The sequence below is a fragment of the Pholcus phalangioides genome, unplaced genomic scaffold (assembly GCF_987345545.1).
Source record: "Pholcus phalangioides strain wild (caught in Gottingen) unplaced genomic scaffold, Ppha-v1.0 ptg000027l_1, whole genome shotgun sequence".
NCBI classification, from domain to species: Eukaryota; Metazoa; Arthropoda; class Arachnida; order Araneae; family Pholcidae; genus Pholcus; species Pholcus phalangioides.
Genome location: NW_028301617.1, coordinates 10,993,742 through 11,016,816, shown reverse-complemented (window position 1 = coordinate 11,016,816; position 23,075 = coordinate 10,993,742). Strand labels below are relative to the sequence as shown.

At 40.8% G+C, this 23,075-nt stretch overlaps 1 protein-coding gene and 1 pseudogene across 1 annotated transcript in view; both read right to left on the bottom strand.

Moving 5' to 3' along the window:
• Nucleotides 1-23,075, bottom strand: part of LOC149068400 (uncharacterized) — a 178,774-nt gene that overhangs the window by 14,321 nt on the left and 141,378 nt on the right. The gene's annotated exons all lie outside the window — the stretch shown is intronic.
• LOC149068401 (U2 spliceosomal RNA) lies at nucleotides 10,587-10,685 on the bottom strand (annotated as a pseudogene).

Sequence of the window (23,075 nt, the reverse complement as noted above, 5' to 3'; positions counted from 1 at the left end):
TGTATAGATAGGACGTTTACGAGTGAAGCTTTCTATGGTGTTCTGTTCTTGGTGTTTCTGCATAAGGACTGTTGGTTGTGGTGGCATAAAAAAAAAAAAAAAAAAAAAATAACTCTGGCTTAAATTTGTATAGTCTGACCATTGACGACCAGCTGATGTATTTCTTTTTCTCTTTCTTCTTCTCCCCTTAAGCTTTTTCATTCTTTCACTCTTCATAGGCCTTCCTGGCCAATTTGTATGCTGACAGTCGTCCATATAGGATGGGAATCAGCTAAAAATTTCTATTCTGGTCTGGTCTGGTGGCGCGAGCAGGGAATTTTTTTTCCCTGAATATTCTGAGGGAAAATTGACTACTTACTGACGTCACAAGCAGAGTGCGGAGGCCTTCTATCTCTAGGAGGTGCTGGCCATAGCAACTGAGACGTTTGCACGGGATTCAGCTAATTTTATTCTGATACTTCACCTTGATAGAAATAGCGGATATTTATCAAAATACCGTATTCTGATTTTCCTGACTGCAGTGCCATCTGCAAACGAGCTTTATAACTATTTTCTAAATTCAATTCGTTCTTCCCGTCTGAAGGGTTTGGACGAGTTTCTGGGAATTTTGTTCCGGGACCACACCATGTTGTTGCTACAGATTGTGGATGTGTTTTGAATACCGTACTTAAAGGGTTTTTTTTCGAACTGCAGCGCCATCTGTTGCAAATGTTTGCAACTAATAACCGAAATTTTGTCTAATCGCAAATTTACTGTCTTCCTAGGCACAAAACGGTGCATTTCTACATACCGCTTCCAATTATTTTTTTCAATCTTTGTTTTCTCTCTTTTTTCAGATGATCCCGTCAATTTTGGGGCTCCCGATAATCTCTTATTATATGCATGAGAAAAAAAACTCATAGCACAAAAACATGATTGAATTTTCGTCCCTCATTACATACACAACTCGTTAAAAAAAAAAATTCTCTCAACTCTAATGAGAAGATACAAGACACGAGAAAAAAAAGGTGTCAAAAACGCAAAACTTGACAAAGATGAAACGTTTCCAAAGCCCTCCTCCCCCCGAAACGGGAACACAAAACAACAAAACGAACGAACGAACGTCAACCAAACGAGCCGCCTGAAGGATCAGTAAAAAAAAAAAGTAGATAAACAAATAAACACACAAGATTAACATCATTTCCAACGCCTGAAAAGAGTCAAGAGGGAACAACCACCACCACCACCAACCGCATATACACGGGACATTTCCCAATAGGGCTAACAAGAACATTGTACAAGAGAGAAAGAGATGCCTTGATGATGAACGATCCGTTCAAACTAACTGTTAACAAGCTATCTCCCCCGGCATTCGTGCCAACTCCCAACCACCCCCCACTACTCCAGTCCTTGTCATTAAACGCCTCTTGACTAATTAACACACCACAGTAATTAAGCTTTAGCCCGAGCGTTAATTTAAACCTAGCAGGGTACTTGACTTGTGTAGTGATGAGCAGAGAGGATGCGAGAGTATAAAGGGGGAGCGTAGGGAAGGAAAAAGAGGGTATTTTCCCTTTTGAAAGTCCCCCTTTCTCCCTTCATCCAACTTGACCTGATGAAGTGACGGGGGAGTTCAGCCACAACCACACACCACAGAAGATGATCTCCAAAAGCGTCACTACCGCCAGGAGGAACGCCGGGTAATTGGTTCAAACCCAGCTCTTATAAACCCAGCAGAATTACAAGGTATGTTCCGTACTGAAGTCCCCGAGTGTGGGTATAGCTCGTTACGAGCTGGATTCCTTTTTTGTCTGTGTGGAACGTCTTGGATAGTACCTTAAGAGGCTTTATCGGGAACTTGGGAGTGGTTTTTTAATGATTATATGGGTTCTGGGAGGGGTTTAAGGCCTAATTTCATTATCGTCATTGAGACTATTCGCCGCCGATACTTCAGAAGTTTTACAAGATTATCTTAATGATCGGGAGAAATATATTTGAGTGGGGTTTTTTTAAAAAGCTTTGGTCTTTAGTCGAAGTTTAATGCATGCTCGGTATTTTCCTGATAATGCTATCAGGAATTACATGATAACGAAACGCATGAAAAGGCCTCAATCCTAATGTTAATGAAAATTAGAGAGATTTTCGCGCGGACCCGTATTTTATACTAAAACCACTCCCTAATAAATACAAAATGGATTTTTCCAAATAAAATAGGGATTTTACACACACGGAAGGGAATAAAATCCCTACGCAAAAAAACAAGTGAAATTGGAGGAGAAAACTTCAATGGTGATCTAAAAAGAATATATTGTGTTCAATCAGAAACGATGTGAACAAGCATTCTGCACGACCCCCGAAATCATCGGAAGATGAAGGAAAAAAAGCGTCAATTTTTGAAGAACACTGACTATTTTGTGGCATTTGCTTGATGTTTTCACATGGGCGATGATGCCAGTCTTTCCACCATGGCCCATGTTTATGTCCGTAACACAACTTGCACAAAAAGAAAGAGTCGGCCCTTTTTCTGGAACGTTTGATGAAAGGACATTCATCGGGGAATAAGTATCTCTATATAAAATTGACTAAATATTTTTTTGCTTATCAGTATTCATGTTTTGTTACCTGATGCACGTGCGTAACTTCAACAAAAGAGGAAGTTTTGACCACATGCGCGTCAATATAATCTTCAACTATTATCCAGGACTATTGGCTGCTAAGCTATTTCCCTGCACGATACGACCAAACAACTTTCCTTGTTACCATCAGAGGGTTTTGTAAAACTTCCTTAAAAAAGGAATTTCCCACTATTCCTCCATCTACGTCATTTCGAAAGGGGGGAGAAAAACGGAAGCAAAAGACTTTTTGCCCCACAAAAAATTCCTTATTAGGGATTGTTTTCAGAACCGGGGATTCTGTTTAAATGAAGTAGGGAATTTGTAGGGACAATTAGGGATTTTTTGTGATTTTCATAAAAATTCGGGAGATTTAAGAACTTTTCGGGAGGTCGAGAGATGAAGCTAAAATTCGGGAGACTTGGCAGCTATGTAATATCCATTGAAAACCAGATCTTCATATTTAGGGTTACCATTTTTCATCGAAGAAAATGTGGAAAATTGTGATCCTATATAAAGGACATAGGCATACGCAAGAGAAGGACCCCTCCCCCCCCCCCCCACAAGCCGAGATTGTAGTGTTATTCTGCAGGAAGAAACATAAACCCCCCTCCCGCTTCAGAAGACAAAAAAATTGCCCCCACCGACAAAATTCTGCATAAGCCTATGATATCACTCATTACAGCCAAAAATGCAATTTACGGAAAATTTGCTAATTACTGCTGCAATTGGTGTAGGGTAAGGGAAACAAAAGATCGCTGTCGCAAATCGCAATAAACAAAAATTTGTTACACAACAAAAAACACTCATCATAACATGGCGACTATATTTCAATTGAGAAAAATACGGGAACTGGGATTTCAAGTACGGCAAAATACGGGACATCGCCAATTGTCACCACATACGTTGCTGTAAGTCGGCGAAATTTGCCAATATTTGTGGGAAATAAAGAGCTACTGGAAATCACCGTAAATTAAAACTCTTGCTCACGGAAAAAACATAGAACATGGCATATACGTCGGATGCGTGCATTACAGCCATAATTATTATACATAATATAATTCATAAAAATTATGATCGTGGTCCGTTGAATTGTTTCAGACATTTTACTGGTCCTTGGGTTGAAAAAAAGTTGAGAAACGCTGGTTTAGACCATGCAGAGATCGCAAAACCTAATTGTCCTCAATGGGGATCGGAGATGAAGAGTTTTCCAACAAAATGATGGTTGATACGTCAACTTATAGGTGTCACTTCGCACTTTTCGGAAGATTTCTGCTGATCTTGATAATAACCTGCAATGGATCTACTAGGTGTTAATTTGAATACATACCATGCATTCCCCAGAAACAAATATTACGTAACGTGCACAATACACACGCGCAGCAAATTCCGCCATAGTCCAATTTCTCAGAGGAATGTTTACGAGGACTTACGGAAAATTCACCGACAAGAATTCACCGAAATGCAATTCACCGGTAGAAAAATTCACCTGCATATACAAAGACCACAACAGGCAAATTGCCCAACGAGGTAGCTGAAAAGAACCAATTCAACGACGGGAAAAAAAAATTCACCGCTGGGAATATTCATCGACATAAATTCGTCAGCAGTGAGTGAGTGAGCAAGTGATTGAACGTGCGAGCGAGCCGTATGAGTTGTTGAATGAGCTAGCGAGTGGGTGAGTAACCGCATGAGTTGTTGAATGAGCTAATGAGTGGGTGAGTAACCGTATGAATAATTGAGCAACCATATAATGTGAGGGTGAGTAACCGTATGAGTAATTGAGTGACCATATAATGAGTAATTGAGTGACCATATAATGAGTAATTGAATGACCATATAATGAGTAATTGAATGACCATATAATGAGTAATTGAATGACCATATAATGAATAATTGAGTGACCATATAATGAGTAATTGAGTGACTCAATCACTCAATTGCTCACCGGCTAACTCATATGATCATTCACCTACTCACTTGCTCATTCATCGACTCCCTCAATCACTCACTCACCCGCTCACACACTCGATCATTTGCTCACCTACTATTACTACTACTAAACCCACACATGCGTCTCGTCCATATTCCTCGGTACACGTTAGAATGTACGTGCGTTGTGAGCCTAACGTGAAGCTTGTCTCTGTGTAACGCTTGTCATGTGTAGTGCCGCCACCTGCCATCAATTTTTCTAACTATGAGTGAAGCGTAACGATTGAATAATTGCATCTTCGTAGGCCTGTTGACGATCTCAACGCATATCAACATCAGTGAGAGGCCATAAACGATCCCAACAGACAACCCAGGTCCCAAATAGATCAATCACACGCCCGTCACCTAACTGTTCAACCAGACGAACGAGCCCTCGCGCAGCCAATCGGAACCACACTTTCATCAACGGAACCGGCATAGAGAGAACATTCAAACAATCGAGCCATTAAATCGAATCAACAGGACACGAAGAATTCATTAATAGCATCGAAGAAAGTCCATTCGGAACACGTTTGCAAAAAAAAAAAAAAAAAAGACGCAGCGCCCCCGTATCATAATCAACACGGGGGACGCCATCTTTCTTTAACAAAGGAGACGTCTCATGAATGCAAAACAAGATGGCAATCATTTAGAGAAATTAAATAAAGATGGCTGCGCAAAAAAAAAAAAAAAAAAGAACACGTAAAAAAGTGATTTTTCGGAGCTAAAGGACATCGTTGCCACAGATTGAGAGTCCATCATATGAATATCAAACGAGTATTGTTAGTAGTTGTCACGGAGGGGCGAAGGTGGGAGGGCGCTCCGTCCCCTTCGCCTCCCGAATTCATTTATATTTCAATTTTCGTCGTCGGAATTGGAATAAAATGGCTAATATGCATGTGTTTAATATGTATAGCCCTTTTTCTCGTGAATTGCCAATTTGAAGTCTGTGCATGGAGGGACATGGGGGGAAAGATGTTCTCGCAATTGCTCGCCAATTGATGCGAGACTTCTCTCTCTCTCTCTCTCTCTCTTTTTGTTGGAGATTGTCAAAGCCGTACTGACGTGCTGCCATTTTTTTTTTCCTTCTGGTACTTTTTGCATTTTTTTCTTCTTCTTTTTTGCATTCGGAATTCTCAGTGTGTGCGCATCGGATCCCGATGAATTATTCAAAAAAATGCTGTGCCTTTTTCTTGCATTTTATTGTACTTCTTTCTCTTCTTTGGTTCAATGGCGTCGTCTTCGTCGTCGACGCCACACACACACACAAGAGTTGAAAATTCAGGAGAGATTTGCATTTTAACATAATACCGTTCGAAATGTGTGTGTGTGTGTGTGTGCGTGTACATATATACATATTCTCAGTTGACCTAACAAGAGCAGCAGCGGCGGAGAACTTCCAGAAGGAGGGTATTGTGCTCTTCGCGGGAATTGCATTTCTTGCATTTTATGCCTTGAAGAATTGAAAAGATTATTATTATTTTAATTTTACTCCGCGATTATCATCGGAACGCTTCTGGTAAAAGTTAATTGAAACATAGCCTTGAGAAACTAATTGAAATTAGTCATTTTTAGTGGCCAGGTTGTGGCCTACGCGAAAAGGTAGCGCATTCACATCAGCTAGCTCAGCCCTTAGGGCCGTTTCACGCGGAGGGGATCAACACCACCTATACAACAAGGCACGGAGCTCGTGACGTCACTGAAGAAGGCCATTTCGGCTATTGCCATTGGATATAGCAGGCGGACGCATGCGATATCTTTACTTTTTTTTTTTGCAATATATCCAATGGCAATAGTGGAAAATGGACTTCTTCATTGGCGTCACAAGCTTCGTGAGGAGGCCTTCTAAAGGTGGTGTTGAGCGGATGCGCGCAAATGAAGCCTTTTCAGACGATGCGGAACATCACCCGCAATACGGCAGTGTTCGTCCGGGCCCGGATGGCTGCGGCACGTGTCAAAACTTGGGGGGGGGGGCCCTTTCACACGTAGCGGATACGGGGTCCGGATCCGCATGCCTTTTCACACTGGGTGAACGCCGTACGAGGATAGCGTTCTTTAATAAAGTATTTAATTTTTGTTTCAAAGTTTTATTGCATTATTTAAGTGCAGTAAAACCTCCTCTAACGGCCACCTCCGAACAACAGCCGCATTTTGTTGGAACCGAACGCGTCCCACAGACTTTACATCACAGATAATCTCCGAAAACAACGATTTCTGAATAACGGCCACTTTGGACATGGAGTCGGAAAAAAATATGCATATACTATATACATATGTAATATGTAATATGTAAATATAATATACTATAAGAAAAATACTTTCTGGGGGGGGGGGAAGAAGAATTATGGGTGGTTTCTTTTCGTGTGAGTACATATGCTAGCTAGGTGCATTGAAGGTAGAGGAGAGGGCCACTTAAAAGTGATCTATAGTTGTGCTGCGGCCACTTAAGTGATCCGAAAATGTTCTGCGGACCACTTCATTGACGTGGGAATGTGCCGCGGATCACTCAGGTGATCTGAAACAGCACCCCCAGGTCACTTTAAGTAATCTGTAAATGCACTGCAAGGCACAGAAATGATCTGATAATACCACGTTTAATTCAATCTTACAAAATTAGGTTTGAGATCGCGGGCCACACCTTACTAGCCAACATAATAAGAAAACATCCATGATTCTTCCTCCCCCATAGAGTATTTTTCTTTATATGCATATTTTTTTCCGGCTCCGTGTCCAAAGTGGCCGCTATTCAGAAATCGCTGTTCGAAGATTATCCGTAATGTAAAGTCTGTGGGACGAGTTCGGTTCCAACAAAATGCGGCTGTTGTTCGGAGGTGGCCGTTTAGAGGAGGTTTTACTGTACTTGAATAATTACAATATAGAACTTTAAAACAAAAATTAAGTACTTTATTAAACAACGCTATCCACGTACGGCGTTCACTGGGTGAAAACAAAACCCGCCTTTACGATGCGGGCGAAACGCCAGAAAATATGTGCTCGTGTGAAAAGGCATGCGGATCCGGACCAACACCAGAACCCCACTCAACTTCGCCAAGTATTTCACTATACGTGACGTAATGATTTCATCACTCATTGCGACCACAATCACGATGCTCTAAATTCCTTATAACGTATTCTAGGAATGTAAGGTTTGTTTGTACGCACCCGGGTCACTCTAGACCCATCTAATATCCAAGTTGCAGCCCAAATCAGCGTCATCAATACACACACGCAGATATTTCTGAATAGACTGTATTAACCTGATCGTAATGCCCGTTTAGAAACCACAAGGGGAAAAGAAACTACAAAATCAGAAAGTTTTTTCGAAGAATTATGGTCATTACATTCGAGAAATGGATCATAAACACGTCATATCAGATAATAACATCACGATTTATGGATAGAAAATATGAATAATTTTAAATTTCACTTCAATAACAATAATAGTAATAAAAAGAGTTTTCTGGCAGGGTAACTTCAAATGATTTCGAATGTATTTGGAATTGAAATATGTGTATAATTCCACGATAACTCGACCTAAATTTTACTATTCCTTTACGAATCTTGTGGGGAGTTTGGCCACTTGATATTCCACTAAAATATTACGATCCCTTAAATATAAAATTTTTGCAAGTTTTTGAAAGAGCAATAAATTTACTTTAGTTCCTAAAACTTTGGAATTAAAACCAAATAGGTTTTTTCCCCCTCACTTTCAACAAATTTGCCACTCGAATCATTTTTATGGACTTGGCGACGTTTTAACGAATCCAAGCAATATTTATATGCACAGTTACAGTGGACAAAAATTCTAATGGTGATGCAGAACTGCACCAAAAGAAACTTTGGAAAATCAGTCAGAAGAAATTGCCGCCAAACGGAAGAAATATTAACCCGAATTGATGAAACTCTTGTAATTAATTAGCCGAGAAAAATTCCAGATTATATATATACTTGGCTGACAATGAAAAAAAAAGTGGGTGGGTTGAAATCCACCATCAACATCTATTGCAATTCAGTAGGTATAACTATGTTATAACGAAAATCAAGCCAAGAAAAAATCGCCACGAGAACCAAAAGTCAGTTACACGAGTCAAATCTGTTTGAATCGACTGTTAAGAAGCCGAAGGGACAGCTGCTTTTAGGCGCATCTGATCTATTTGTCGCCAAATGAAACGTTTTTTATCGGATTTCAGGAGAGTTGGCAGGCAGCCTTGCTCTACGATTTGCATGGTTACGGAAATCTGAAAATAATCCGTGTCTTCTCTTAGTGACCGTTTACCGACCGGAGTGGGTCCCAAACAGTTCTCCGCGGCACCTAGACGTGATATCGGTCAGAGGTACCGCGGAAACAATCTGAGAATAAAATAATTTAAAACAAATAATTCGGATCAATTGTGGCAATTTCGGTGCCACGGAAGTCTCTCAGATTAGACATTGGCACCGCGAGACATCCCCTATTCAAAACTTCTACGTCAGATCCATCTCAATTAATAACCTAATAATTAAATATTCATAAATTCTTTGATATACTAAAAATAACTCCCATTTTCAACAGAAAACAAAGTTCCTGAACCTTCGAAAACGAATCAATCCTCTCACGATATTCATTACCCAAAAATCCTCCCCCCCCCCCAACTCCTTCGTTCACTCCATCCGCATGCAGCACGTGCGTATGCAAATTAGTATCTTTCAACCCTATCCCTTTTCATACGCAAAACGTGGGTGCGGTTCCGAACAGGAGTTGGGGGGGGGGGAGAATAGCGGTTCTGGCAACCATTCTCGTAACATCTCGTGGAATTTTCTAGAAGACGAGAACTATTTCTTTTGCTGTGGAATGAAAGAGAGTGGGGGAGAAACACTTATGAATAAGAAGTTACAGAGTTTTATAAAGATTTTCGGGGATGGGGGGGGGGGAGAGGAATGTGTGTGTGCAGTAAGTTTTCGAGGAGTCGCGGAACAATTAACTTTAATTAGCTGAAAAATATGCTCTCGTGTGTGTGTGTGTGTGTGTGTGCGCGCGCGCGCGCCCGGTGATCGAACCGCGGGTAAAAATCTCTTGCCGAACCCGAGTAAAGGTACACCGCGATCATTAATCAAATTAGGCTCAGGCAAGTACATACATACATACACACACAACTCTCCAAATTTTGAGTACTTTAGGTTGTTCGTTCGTTGTTTTGGAGCTTTTCTCTCGATGTTTCCGCAGCAAATACACACACACACGCCGAGGGGAGACGTTCATGTACGCGGCGCGCACTTGTGTATGTACTTGTATAACTAACAAATTTCGAGACATTAACCAAGAAAGATTCTCTTCGCGCTCTCTCTTTCATCGTCGAGGAATATTTCCAGGAAAAGGAACGAATATATATATCTACGGGGTCCGCCCAAGTAAACTGAAGGGGGAAGTAAAAAAACGGTAAATGAAATTAGCGTCGCGGACGAATTAATCATTTGTTGAATTCGAGTTCCGCTCTCGTCGAGAGGAAGTTTCCTTACCCTTGTTGCGCAATTGGAATTTTTAAATGTTAATTACATCTTATGCGCGCACTTTTATTTCTTTAATGTGTTCAAGACGTGTTTGTTTGTTTGTAAGGGATTATATGGAGGGGTATGTGTGTACTGTTTTGTTGGGAACACGCGCTATGATTAGGAACGTGAGTAGTTTGTTCCTTATTTTGCAGGCATATACTGTATACTGGGCGGTATCCAATGACTTGTGTGGGAAGTAGAAGTATTTTAGAATGTTTGAATACTTCTGTGGGGATATGGTTTTGCAACATTTTTTTTGCTTCCAATAATTTAATAATTTTTGGCTTCCAATACAAAGGCCATGTAATAATGACTAATGACGGAATGGGAAGTTTCTCTTTCTCCCCCACCTCCCTTGAAATTTCAATTTGTAAATTTCAATTCATTTAATAATTTTATATAATATCCACTGTTTCACTCATTTGCTCTCCACTGTTTCATGATATTCATTCATTTACTATATAATATTCACTAATATATTTTCATTTTTTTCCCTTAAGGTATCCGACTATCTTTCTTGTCACTTTTCTTTAAAATAGTACTGATAAGAACAAATACTACACTTTGATCTTAGCCAAAAGACCGAGAAGCGATAATGGTACTGGAGTGAACTTTTTACAAATAACATTTTTTGATAGAAAGTGTCTCGAAATGGTGAAAACAGTGAGAAAGTTTGGTCTACCTATGACATTTTCTATATGAAAAAGTCGTTTTTATGTCAAATTTTAGGCGAAATTCATGTGATATTCGAAACACGATTGCAAAAAATGTTGTTAATGAAATGCTTTGTGATTTCCACAGTGCATTTAGCTAGTAATGCTGCAGGTTATGAACCAAAATTTAAAGGATTGCATGATATGCTCATAAGTAACAACAAAATATGTTTATGTATGTGTGAATTTTTTGAAATTTCATCCTACATTTTGTCTATAAAACATTGTAATTCAAAAAATATATATGATAGACCTTAGATTTTGGTTCATAACCTCAACAATATATAGCAAAATATCACATTAAAATTTCAAAGCGATGCTGATGATGATTATGACGTCTATTCAAAAAGCCTCATTACTGAGAGTATATTGAAAATGTGGCAAACCATTATAAAGCCATAAACTATTATACATATACTAACAGGATTAAAAAAGTGACAAACCGTTGTAAAGGCATATACACGTCTGAAACGCATTGCTAGGGAACCACACTGAAACCAAAGTAAACGTTCGGAAAGTGATTGTTGAGGCCCAAAAACCATTGTTGCCCGATAGTTTTTTGCCCATTTGGGGCATTTGCCCTGCTCTGACGAAATTTTAAAGTAGCCTATCGTTCAAGTCGGGTCCCATTTGGTATATATGCAAAATTTGGTGACGATAGATCTAAAATTGTAGATTTGTATAGAGAACATACACACAGAAAATCAATTTTATATATATATAGATTAAATTCCTGAAATTTTTGTTTTTCAACTCATTTTTTTTTTTGATAAATTTTAAAATTTATTTTTTAAACATTTTTCGTGAATGTTAAGAGATTGAATTTTCAATTTTCTTTTTCCTTGGTAAATTCTGTATTAGGTTTATGGCATTTTTCGGCAAATCCTCTAGGACTGGTTACTCTCAGCATTTTATTCCCCGTAAATACCAAGTGCGTCGGGGGGTCCCTCGCCAAACAAGGGTGCCTTGGCGGCATACGATATAGAGCAGTGATTCCCAACTTGGGTGTTAACGCCCCCGGGGGGGGGGGTGATGGAATGTTCCGGGGGGGCGGTAGAAGCTACGGGTGTAATACCGGATTGTATAGGTTAGATTGCGTTGTGGGACGATTGGGGGAAAAAAATTCTGAAGGGGCAATAGGACAAAAAACGTTGGGAAACTATAATATAAAGCAGCGGTTCTCAACCTTTTTTGACTCGCGGAGCCCTTTTTTGGCATATAATTTCTATGGTGGAGCCCCGTAGACCTATTTTTTACATATTCAGCAAAATATTGCTGATATATTTTTATTATTCTAAAGTAATTATATAATTATTTTTTTCAAAAATTACTGTTTTTTTTTAATTTTCCTCGAACGGCCGCGGATCCCCTGGGGAGCGCACAAGGAGCCCCAAGCGCTCCGCGGAGCACCGGTTGAGAACCACTGATATAGAGCATAGTTTCCCAACCTTTTCTGTCCCATCGCCCCCTTCTTCGGAAATGTTTCTCTCAAATCGCCGCCCCCCCCCCCCAACGCAATCTAGCAATCATAGGATCTTATGTTATACCCCTAGCCCAGGGGGACGTTAACGTCCACGATGGGAATCATTGACATAGAGTAAAAGATTCGGTTCCCAAATTCATTTTGGAGGCTTTCCAACATTGCCCTTGTAATTTTGAAATGGGCTTATACAACACCTTTTGATAAATTTTAAGATTTTTTTTTTCTGGTTTTTAACGTTTTTAATAAATTCTGTGAGTTTTCAAATCATAAAATTGGCTTTTCAATATTTAGGTAAATTCCAACGTGTTCTCAAATTCTGAAATGAGCTGCTCGACATTTTTCAATAAATTTCTAAAGTTTGCTTCTCAGCATTTATTGGTGAATTTTGCACTTTTGTAGCATCTTCCACTAAATTCATCAGTAGAATTTTTGGCATTTTTCTTTAGTCTGGAGTTAGAAAACGTTGTTTTTTTTAATTTTTTCAGTAAGTCCTTACCCTAAAAAATTTTGCATAAATCAAAGTTTGATTTCTCACGAAATTCTTTTACAAATTCTACTTTTAATCGAAAACAAAACGGGTACATTCAAAGATCGATTTCTGGAAATAATCGGTATGGATATTGTCCGTTTCTCTAGAGCAGTGGTTCTCGACTGGGGGGCCATATGGACCGCTGGTGGTACTGGTATACTTCAAGGGGACCACGGGAGAAAGGGGCCATGACAGGTGGTTTGGAGGGCTGCAGACAGCTGAAAAGAAAAATTAAAGTGTGAACAAATGAAGCTTTTATATTAGTGACTATACACTTACAGAATCCAGCAAAACCACCCATAAAACCAGGGTCGTCTCAGGGCATGGACCCACCCTGGCCTCACCGCCTAAATTTTGCAACAAGTTCCCTAGGATGGGGTTTTTCGCAGGCCCCAGGCCAGATTTTTCACGGACCCCCTCCTGTGTATCAAAATGATAGTGTGAAAAACAACGATGAAAACTATATCAGGCCCCGGCCTGCAGCTCTGTCAGTCCCACTCTTGTGAGGGGTGATGCCCGGGGGTCTCATGTCCATAAGTGACCCCCACCCCCTTATATTTTGTATAGTACAATAAATTTTGAAAATAAGTTGGAAATATGTAGGCTGTTTATTTTCCAGCTAAGTATGGGACTACCATAGCATCACTTTGCCTAAGGCACCCATGATGCTGAGACGGCCCTGCATACAACTCGGACTAGCGGGGGCTCAATAAATTCTAGGCCGGTGGTCTGGAAGCCAATCTTATTTGAAAAATTTTCGTTCAGTATAAATTCAACTGAAAAAACTCAATTTTCAATGCAAGCGGTCGATCTTGCTTCTATATGAGGGTCAGAAACTCTGGGTAAGACAGGGGAGCCACGAGAAAAAAAAACCATAGTTCAAAGGGGGCCGCGGGCAAAAAAATCGTCAAGAGACACTGCTCTAGAGCAGTGGTTCTCAACCTTTTCAAGCCCGCGGCCCGGTTTCATTCATTTTTGTTGAGTCGGAGGCCCGGTCAAACACACGACCAACGGAAAATAAACGAGGAAAAATATGAAACGGCTAATCACTCGCAGCCCGGTATGAATGATATCAGGGCCGCGGCCCGGCGATTGAGAAACACTGCTCTAGAGGATTAGAGACAATGATACCGGTTTTTTTTTTCAGGCGTAAGGGGCCATTCAAGTATTACGTAAGCAGATTTTCAGCCATTTTTGATGTCATCAAAAATTTCATCTCCCCCCCCCCCTGTCATCAAAAGTCACCAAATCCGAACCCCCCCCCCCGATGCTGACGTAATACTTGAATGACCCCCTAAACAAATTATGGTATGGATGGTACCACGCAGGAAAAACCGCAAATAATCACGAAATAGAATTACAAATATATATAATTCACAACCATATCAACCACAGCAAGAAGTGGCAACGAAATCCCCTCAACGTGACAGACAATTGTATCGAAAAGACCTAGGCGAGTAGATTTCCCACCAGGGGAAATACCGCATAGGATTTTTGTTCTTCTCGTGCGTATGTGGATCCGTGGACCCCCTTTCAATATTTAATCGATTAAATGCGCAGGGTATAGATGGTAGGGGTAGGGTGGATCGGGGAAAGGGTAAATAGAGCTGATCTTAATCGTTTTGTGAGCCTTGTTTCTAATGGAGACGTGAATGGATTCCCCGAGTACACACACACACACACGGTGAAAGAGACGGGACCTCTCGAATTGAAAGGGACGCGGGGGTTTTGATTATTTAAATGGTCCTTCTTGAAACATTAACGTCGTCGATAGTGTTCTCACGTTCCAGAGTGAAACATTACGGCCACACATGGCCGTGTTTCCCCCCCCCTTCACCTCCTCTTCCAAAGAAGGGAAAGGGAACGTGTTCCGGGAATGACATGCAAGTTGAGTCGGTGTTGTCCTGGGAAATCACCTGCATCGATGGACTTGCACTGAAAGGTTCCTTACATCCCGAAGATTGAATTGTGTTGACCCTTTTTACTTGTTATTTCATCTTTGAACGTGGGATGCCATTACCTGTGAAGATGTGTTACTATCACGACAGCGGTCGATTCTTGCCCAGTTGGCGATACTCGGGTGGGTCATGTAATAGGGTTGTTATTTTGCGAGCCCTTTTACTCGAAAGCCATGATTTTCTAATATAATCGATCGATTTGATTGCATGATACCTTTGATGTCACGCGTCACATATAATTCGTAACTCGGAATATACAGGGTGTAACTAAACTGATGGTCAGTACTGTAAGGGGTGACAGAACTCGCCAAAACAAACAACTTCCACCGTACAATGTGGGGTCGGAAAGCAAGCGACCAGACGTGAGAGGGCGCCTGTGTGGTAAAAAAATGTGGAATACAGTAAAGACGGATAATAAAGGACAAAGAATATTTATGAAGGTTTTTAACAACTGGCTGTTGCGAAGATGAATATTTAGAAAGATAAAATTAAACTGCCTTTGCGGGGAATCGAACCCACGTCCTTACACTTTCCGTATGAACGTACTAGACTACAAAAGGCACATCTTTCCTTGGAGCTCGTGTGCACTGAAAGGGACCGCGCGAAGACGGCCGGACCTGACTCAGGCCGAGCTCACAATTGTTGACGATTCCACCAGATGGCGACTTATGAAAGGAATGTAGTCTAGTGGTCTAGGGGGCATTCACCCGGAAAGTGAAAGAACGTGGGTTCGATTCCCCGCAAAAAGCATTTTCTCTCTTTCCAAAAATTCATCTTCGCAACAGCCAGTTGTTAAATACCTTCGCATGGTAGAGGAGAGTGACGTCATCCTTTCAAAAGAATCTTCATTATCGAAAACAACAAATGTTCATTACAGTTCTCACGCTCTTTGCTCGACCTGTGTCATGCACAGTCAGAATAAGGTACTATTCCATGCCTATGGTGTCATGGTGGGCGAGGAATGAGCGTGCCTGTCTCCCCGGCGCGGTAGCCCAGATCTATAAGATACTCACCTAAAGTTCCGAAGAATATTTAGAGGTGTCGCGAGTGCGATACCCGGTTCGCCCTTGTCAGAAACTTTCCTGACACAGGTGTTCAACATAAACGATGACATGACCGCAGAAAAAAGGTTGGCAGACTACTGGGAGTCCCACTTCGATAGGGTGAACGCACCAACCTCTCGGTGAGTATAAAAAAATGGACTGCCGTTCGGAATCGGCAATAAATTGTAGATCCAAGTGTAATTAGCCCTTGTGTGCAGATAATGACCCTGGTGAGACAAAAATGATCAAATGAACGAGCCTGTCCCCACGAGTTGCCTGTGGAAAGCGTTGAAATGTTCCACAATCGGGTGCCGCCCTGTTTAGAAATAGCTCTTGGTAAAGGCTTATTACCGCTTCTATACGGCCTTGCCGTTTGCAGTAACATGCATGTCAGCCCCCCCCCCTTCGCCGCCGTATTGTTGCATCTCTGCCGACGAATGACGGGTTCTGCAAAAGAAGACGTCTCATCCACTCCAGAGAAAGCGCCCACACGTGGCTCGCCGCTTGCTTTCCTACCCCGCATTGTATGGTGAAGGTTGTTTGTTTGTTTTTGGCGAGATCTGACAACCCCTCACAGTTCTGACCATGAGTTTAGTTATACCCTGTATAGACTTGTTATTAGTTCGAAAAACACAGTATCGTAATACGAGAACGTACGAGGAGAGTAATTTCGATATTGACGCGTCGTAAAAAAATTTTTAGTCAGGAACTGAATCTTTCCTGCGATGGAAGTGAAATTACGGTATTTATCTAGTGTCTTCCAGGATGACAACGATCATCAGAAGCTCTCTTTCCATGGAAGAAAGGCTACTACTGAGGTTTACTCAGTTCAGGGTGGGCAAGAAAGTCCGTAGAAACTTTGAAAATTCATAAAAACCGGAAAAATAACTGAAATAGAAACGGTTTGCAGGGTTAGCATCGCTAGGTCACGGGAATTTTTTTTAAGACAGGAAAAAGATAACTAAAAAACGGCAGATAGGTGGCGCTGCCGTATACAAGTCAAAGAAAAGATAAGTAAATAACGAACAGCACGCCTCCAAATTGTTTACTACAGCAGTATGTGTACCACATGACCATCACCACAGGGGATAACACATAGCAGGCGAGTCACAAATCCAGCAACGGCAGAGTGCAGCAGGTCCACATACACGGTTACAACGGTGGATTAGGAGCGCAAGTTCTTGTAACCGTCGCATATGGATGTTTCCACCGAAGTATGATACCAGCGCCACCTATCGGCTGTTTTTTAATTATTTTTTTCCTGTCTTAAAAAAAAATTCTCGCGACCTAGCTAACCTGATGATGCATACGATGCTAACCCTGCAAACCGTTTTTTATTTCGGTTATTTTTCCGGCTTTTATTCATTTTTAAAGTTTCTACGGACTTTTTTCTCCCACCCTGTATCGACGTAGTCTAGAATTTAGACTCCAGATAACACCTGCAGTTATCAGAACGCCCTGCCTCGTATTTTCAAAGACACTCGCAGTCATCAGAATCTAACCCGCAAAGGGGGTAAAAACTCCGAATGGCCCTGATCTATCGATCCTGCTCCTAGTTATTAGAATCGTAGTCATTAGAATCGATCCTTCCATTGCAAAAAGTCTACCAATACTTAACTAGTATTTGAGAGCACACCTCCAGTCAACGAAATCCCTCTCACCCACAGGAAAAAAGCCTTCAACTGTTTACCAAGTCTTCGAGAATATTTGCAGTAATCAGAATTCCCAAGCTGCCACCACAAAAATTTCGAGTTTTCAAGAATTGCCGCAGTCTTCACCTGCAGCCGTTTCTTTTCTAACCAATCCCACACGAGAGTATATCCCAAGCTTAAGGGGGGGGAAAAACCAAAAGTTTTATATTTTTCCGCATAATCACCAATCCGAAAGTCTTCTACGGACACTCTCTCTCCCATCACCGCCGCCACAATCAAGCCAAATGAGAATCACCAAAACACCACTCACACGCTTCTAAAACGTCAAAAACTCAGAAGCGGGGGCGGGGGGGGGAATCTTAATTCCTCAGTATCGGTCACGTTGACAACCAACGTTGTCATGCCATCCATAACCGTCGGCACCAGAAGCAACACGGGCGCAACATGGATAGGAAGAATGGGGGAAAAAGGTCTTTTTGAATTTCAAATTCTCTTCTAAAGCTTCACTACTTTGAGTGATGAATATCGTGACTAAAACTGAATAAAACATTACACATACACATAAAAAGCTTATCCTTCCACCCCCCCCCCTCCTATAGGACTATCCACCTCCTGCCGCTGTCCCTTAAGCATAAAAACAGAGATATACACCTCCTGGATCTGAGCATCTTTTAAAACATCATTTTTCAGGTAACTGTCAACGTTTTGCAAGCTCACGTCACTAGGGTTTACCTCTCGGCTTCGTCTTCTTCTTTTTGGGGGCGACCCCTGTCTCTGTCGGGGGTCAGAAGGGTTGACGCATAAAATATGCGGCTATTCCGCTGTATAAGTAAGTAAGTACACATGCCTTAAGTCCTCCCTCCCGCCCTCCAACTTACCTATTCCAAACATTTTGGCTGATTCCTCTTACCGTATGTTTGGTTCTTGTTGAAGGAAACTTCTCGCCAAAGAATGTTGGGGTTTTTCTGATTCGAGAAAGTGTCTTAAGCTGCTCAAAACCATGCATGCTGTTTGTTTATTTTTTAATGGCGTTACAGTGTACAGTGTTGTTTGTGGAATGAGGTTTCGAAGTGTGTGGGGCGGGGGGGGGGGAGGGGTTTCCTATAAGTGTTTCGATTCTGATCTTCGTGGGTTATGGTAGATGGATTACTTCGGGGAGGGGGCTTTCGGATTTGCTGAATTTTGATGACAAGGGGGGCCGGGGGGGGGTTTCTTACGTCATCAACCACCCTTTTTGAAGATATGAAATATTTTAAGCTGCTGGCGAAATTTTGCTGACGGGGGGTCAGTGTTTTGCTGACAAGTGGGAGGGGGGGGGGGTGGTCGAAAATGGCTGGAAATCTGCTTACGTAATACTTGAAAATGCCCCCCCCCCCTAAATGGATTACTTCGGGGAGTTTTCTGGGCTATTTTCCCCGATGCACGTGAACAAGTAATTTTCTAAAACAGCGTTTCCTCAACCTTTCCTGAACCCGAGGGGCCGGTAAAATATCGGAGATGGTTCCACGGTCCCTGTAACTTAAACCATGTGTCCCGTGTTTTACGGGACGTTCCTGTACTTTGTCCGTCCGTTCAGACTTTATACACTTGTTCCGTTTTTTTTTTTTTTTTTTTTTTTCTTTTCAGCGAAGCTCATTCGAATTAGTAACCTTTACTTAAAATGGTGAATGAAGATGACTTTATAAATTAAACTGTGGTAATCATGACTACATATGAATAGGCCTACTCATCTCTCATACTTGTCTGATGATCTCAACGCGTTTCATATTCCTTGAACTACATTTCAAGTTACTGCGAGTCCTTGCATTAGCCATTGATTTTCCAATCGTTCATAATTTTCAGCAACAATTCGTGATTTTGCCAGATTGCGGTAATGTTTAAGGGGGCCGTTCAAGTATTACGTCGGCAAATTTTTAGCCATTTTTTTACCCCCCCCCTCCCCTCCCGTTAGACAAAGTCAGCAAAACTGTGACCCCCTCTCCCCCTTATTTCCTGACGCATATTGGTGGGATCAGACATGTATGCGTGCGGTGCGGGGGGAGCATAGGGGTTTACGTGCCTCCTCCCAACGAACACCACACATCCACCCCGCCCACACCACACACGGAACCCCCAACGAATCGGTACATGCGGGAATGTGCGTGTACGTGTAGTGAAACCTGACGTGAAGTTTTTGTTTCTCTGTAATGCTTGTTATGTGTAGTGCTGCCATCTGCCACCAGTTTTTCTAACTATGAGTGAAGTGTTATGATTGAATGATTTATCGTTGTAAGACTGTTGCTCTCTGTGGCGAGACTTTTTAACGGGGAGATCGGCTCGCATTTGCGCCTTGAAGTTGGGAACCACAGAAAACCAACTTCAGCCGACCACCACTGTGGGGTTCGAACCCGGATCCTCGCATCGCGAGTCCGTCACTATAACCACTCGACCACCACAGCGGCTTGTGTGCTATCATAATCAATTTGTGTTAATTTCAAATGGTATTTGAAGAACTCAAAAATTTCTTTCTAAGAAATTCATTGCGACCCACCATCTAAGCCATATATGATAAACCCTTGGCCCGCGGACCAAATGTGGCCCCGAGGGTTATCTCATGTGGCCTGCCTCCTCAAACCTAATTTTGTAAAAATTAATTAAGTGGCACATTTACAGATCGCTTAAGTGACCCGTGGCACAATTCCAGAGCATTTAAGCGGCCCGTGGCACTTTTTTTTTCAGATCACCCAAACAGGCCCGTGGCACATTCACAGATCACTTAAGTGATCCGTGACACAGTTTCAGAACGCTTAAGAGATCCGTGGCACATTTGGAGGTCCCTTGATCGACATGTGGCGCAGATTTAGAGCACTTAAACGACCCCCGGTACGGTTCTACATCACTCAAGTTAAACGCGGCCCATTCCCAGATTACTGAAGTAATTCCGCGGCAAAATTACGGATCTCACGTGAGTGATGCGTGACACAGTTCCAGAGCAGTTAAGCGGCCCGGACACAGTTCCAGATCACTTGGTGCCGCGGAACATTCAGAGATCACTAAAGTGGCTCTGTAGGTGCACTTATCGATAGATGGAATGTTAGTTCAGGTGAACATTAACTATCGAAAAGGTTTTCTCGTTTTCGGCACACCGATTAAGAAATATTTCATATTTTCATAAAAGGGTGGTTGATGACGTAAGCATCGTCCAACCCCCCCCCCCCCGTAATCAACAGTCAGCAAATTGGGAACTCCTCGCCCTCCCCTCGATGATGACTTAATACTTGAATACCCCCCCTAAGGGGGGGTCACGACCCTTGAAATCGAATTTTCAAAAATGATTTAAAAAAAAAGATTTCATTCGATGGCAAAATAAACTACTAAAAATTTGGTGTCAATCGGTTAATTTGTTCTTTCGGAAATTAAAGAATTACTGAATTATAGCGTAAAAACGTGTACTAGAAAAAAAACAACCAATGCGTGAAAGCGATTTCCTCATATTGCAGTTTATGAGATCGGCTCGCATTCGCGCCTCGAAGTTGGGAACCACAGAAAACCAACTTCAGCCGACCGCCACTGTGGCGCCGGTGGGTGTTCGAACCCGGATACTCGCGATGCGAGCCCGTCACCTGTGACTACTCGACCACCACAGCAGCTATACGTTTACACATTCAGTATTTCTTCAATTCTGAAAGAACAAATTAACCGATCGACACGAAAATTTTTTTAGTATTTTATTTGCAATCGAATGAAAAATTAATTTTTTTCTTCAATATTCGAAAGCAATTGGCAATATCCCGTACGTTGCAGTATTTCAGGTCACAGTTTCCTCCCCCCCCCCTATTTTTCTCAATGGAAATGGTCCCCTGGTCATGATGAATTCTTGTTCATGAAACACATTTAACACATTTTAGTTAAGTGCGATTCGTGCATTCCTTTATCCCCCCCACACTCTTCAGAAATTTTTGCAATAATCAGTAAAACTTTTCGTAAAATGCACTTTTTGGCTACAATTTACTTTATATTTAGTATTGCGATAAACATTAGTTTCCTCAAATACATATGGTTACGCTATGTTTGAAAGTCTAACTTCTAATTGAACCCATAAGAATACTAGTAAAATCAATGAGAAAATTTTTCATTTTGTTAGAAGAATTATCAAAGTCTGCCAGCGGACCACCTGTAATACTACTACTACTACTACTACTACTTAACCGGACATGCGCCGCGTACACATTCCTCTACGAATCTTGATATATATAAGATTGGAATCTTTAATATGTATCGTCAATATAGGATTGGAATCTTGACTATGTATCGTCAATATAGGATTGGAATCTTGAATATGTATCGTCAATATAGGATTGGAATCTTGAATATGTATCGTCAATATAGGATTGGAATCTTGAATATGGATTGGAATCTTGAATATGGATTGGAATCTTGAATATGTACCGTTAATATAGTATTGGAATCTTGAATATGTATCGTCAATATAGGATTGGAATCTTGAATATGTATCGTCAACATAGTATTGGAATCTTGAATATGTATCGTCAATATAGGATTGGAATCTTGAATATGTATAGGATTGGAATCTTGAATATGTATCGTCAATATAGGATTGGAATCTTGAATATGTATCGTCAATATAGGATTGGAATCTTGAATATGTATCGTCAATATAGGATTGGAATCTTGAATATGTATCGTCAATATAGGATTGGAATCTTGAATATGGATTGGAATCTTGAATATGTACCGTTAATATAGTATTGGAATCTTGAATATGTATCGTCAATATAGGATTGGAATCTTGAATATGTATCGTCAACATAGTATTGGAATCTTGAATATGTATCGTCAATATAGGATTGGAATCTTGAATATGTATAGGATTGGAATCTTGAATATGTATCGTCAATATAGGATTGGAATCTTGAATATGTATCGTCAATATAGGATTGGAATCTTGAATATGTATCGTCAATATAGGATTGGAATCTTGAATATGTATCGTCAATATAGGATTGGAATCTTGAATATGTATAGGATTGGAATCTTGAATATGTATCGTCAATATAGGATTGGAATCTTGAATATGTATCGTCAATATAGGATTGGAATCTTGAATATGTATCGTCAATATAGGATTGGAATCTTGAATATGTATCGTCAATATAGGATTGGAATCTTGAATATGTATCGTCAATATAGGATTGGAATCTTGAATATGTATAGGATTGGAATCTTGAATATGTATCGTCAATATAGGATTGGAATCTTGAATATGTATCGTCAATATAGGATTGGAATCTTGAATATGTATCGTCAATATAGGATTGGAATCTTGAATATGTATCGTCAATATAGGATTGGAATCTTGAATATGTATCGTCAATATAGTATTGGAATCTTGAATATGCATCGTCAGTATAAGATTAGAACATATTGAATATTGACGATAGAAGAAATGATTACAGAAATCTTATATTGACGATACATGTAATGTATGACATCTATATCATTATATGACATTATAATGACATCTTGAATATATATCGTCATTATAAGATTAGAATCTTGAGTATGTATCGTCAATATAAAATTGAGATCTTGAATTTGTATCATCA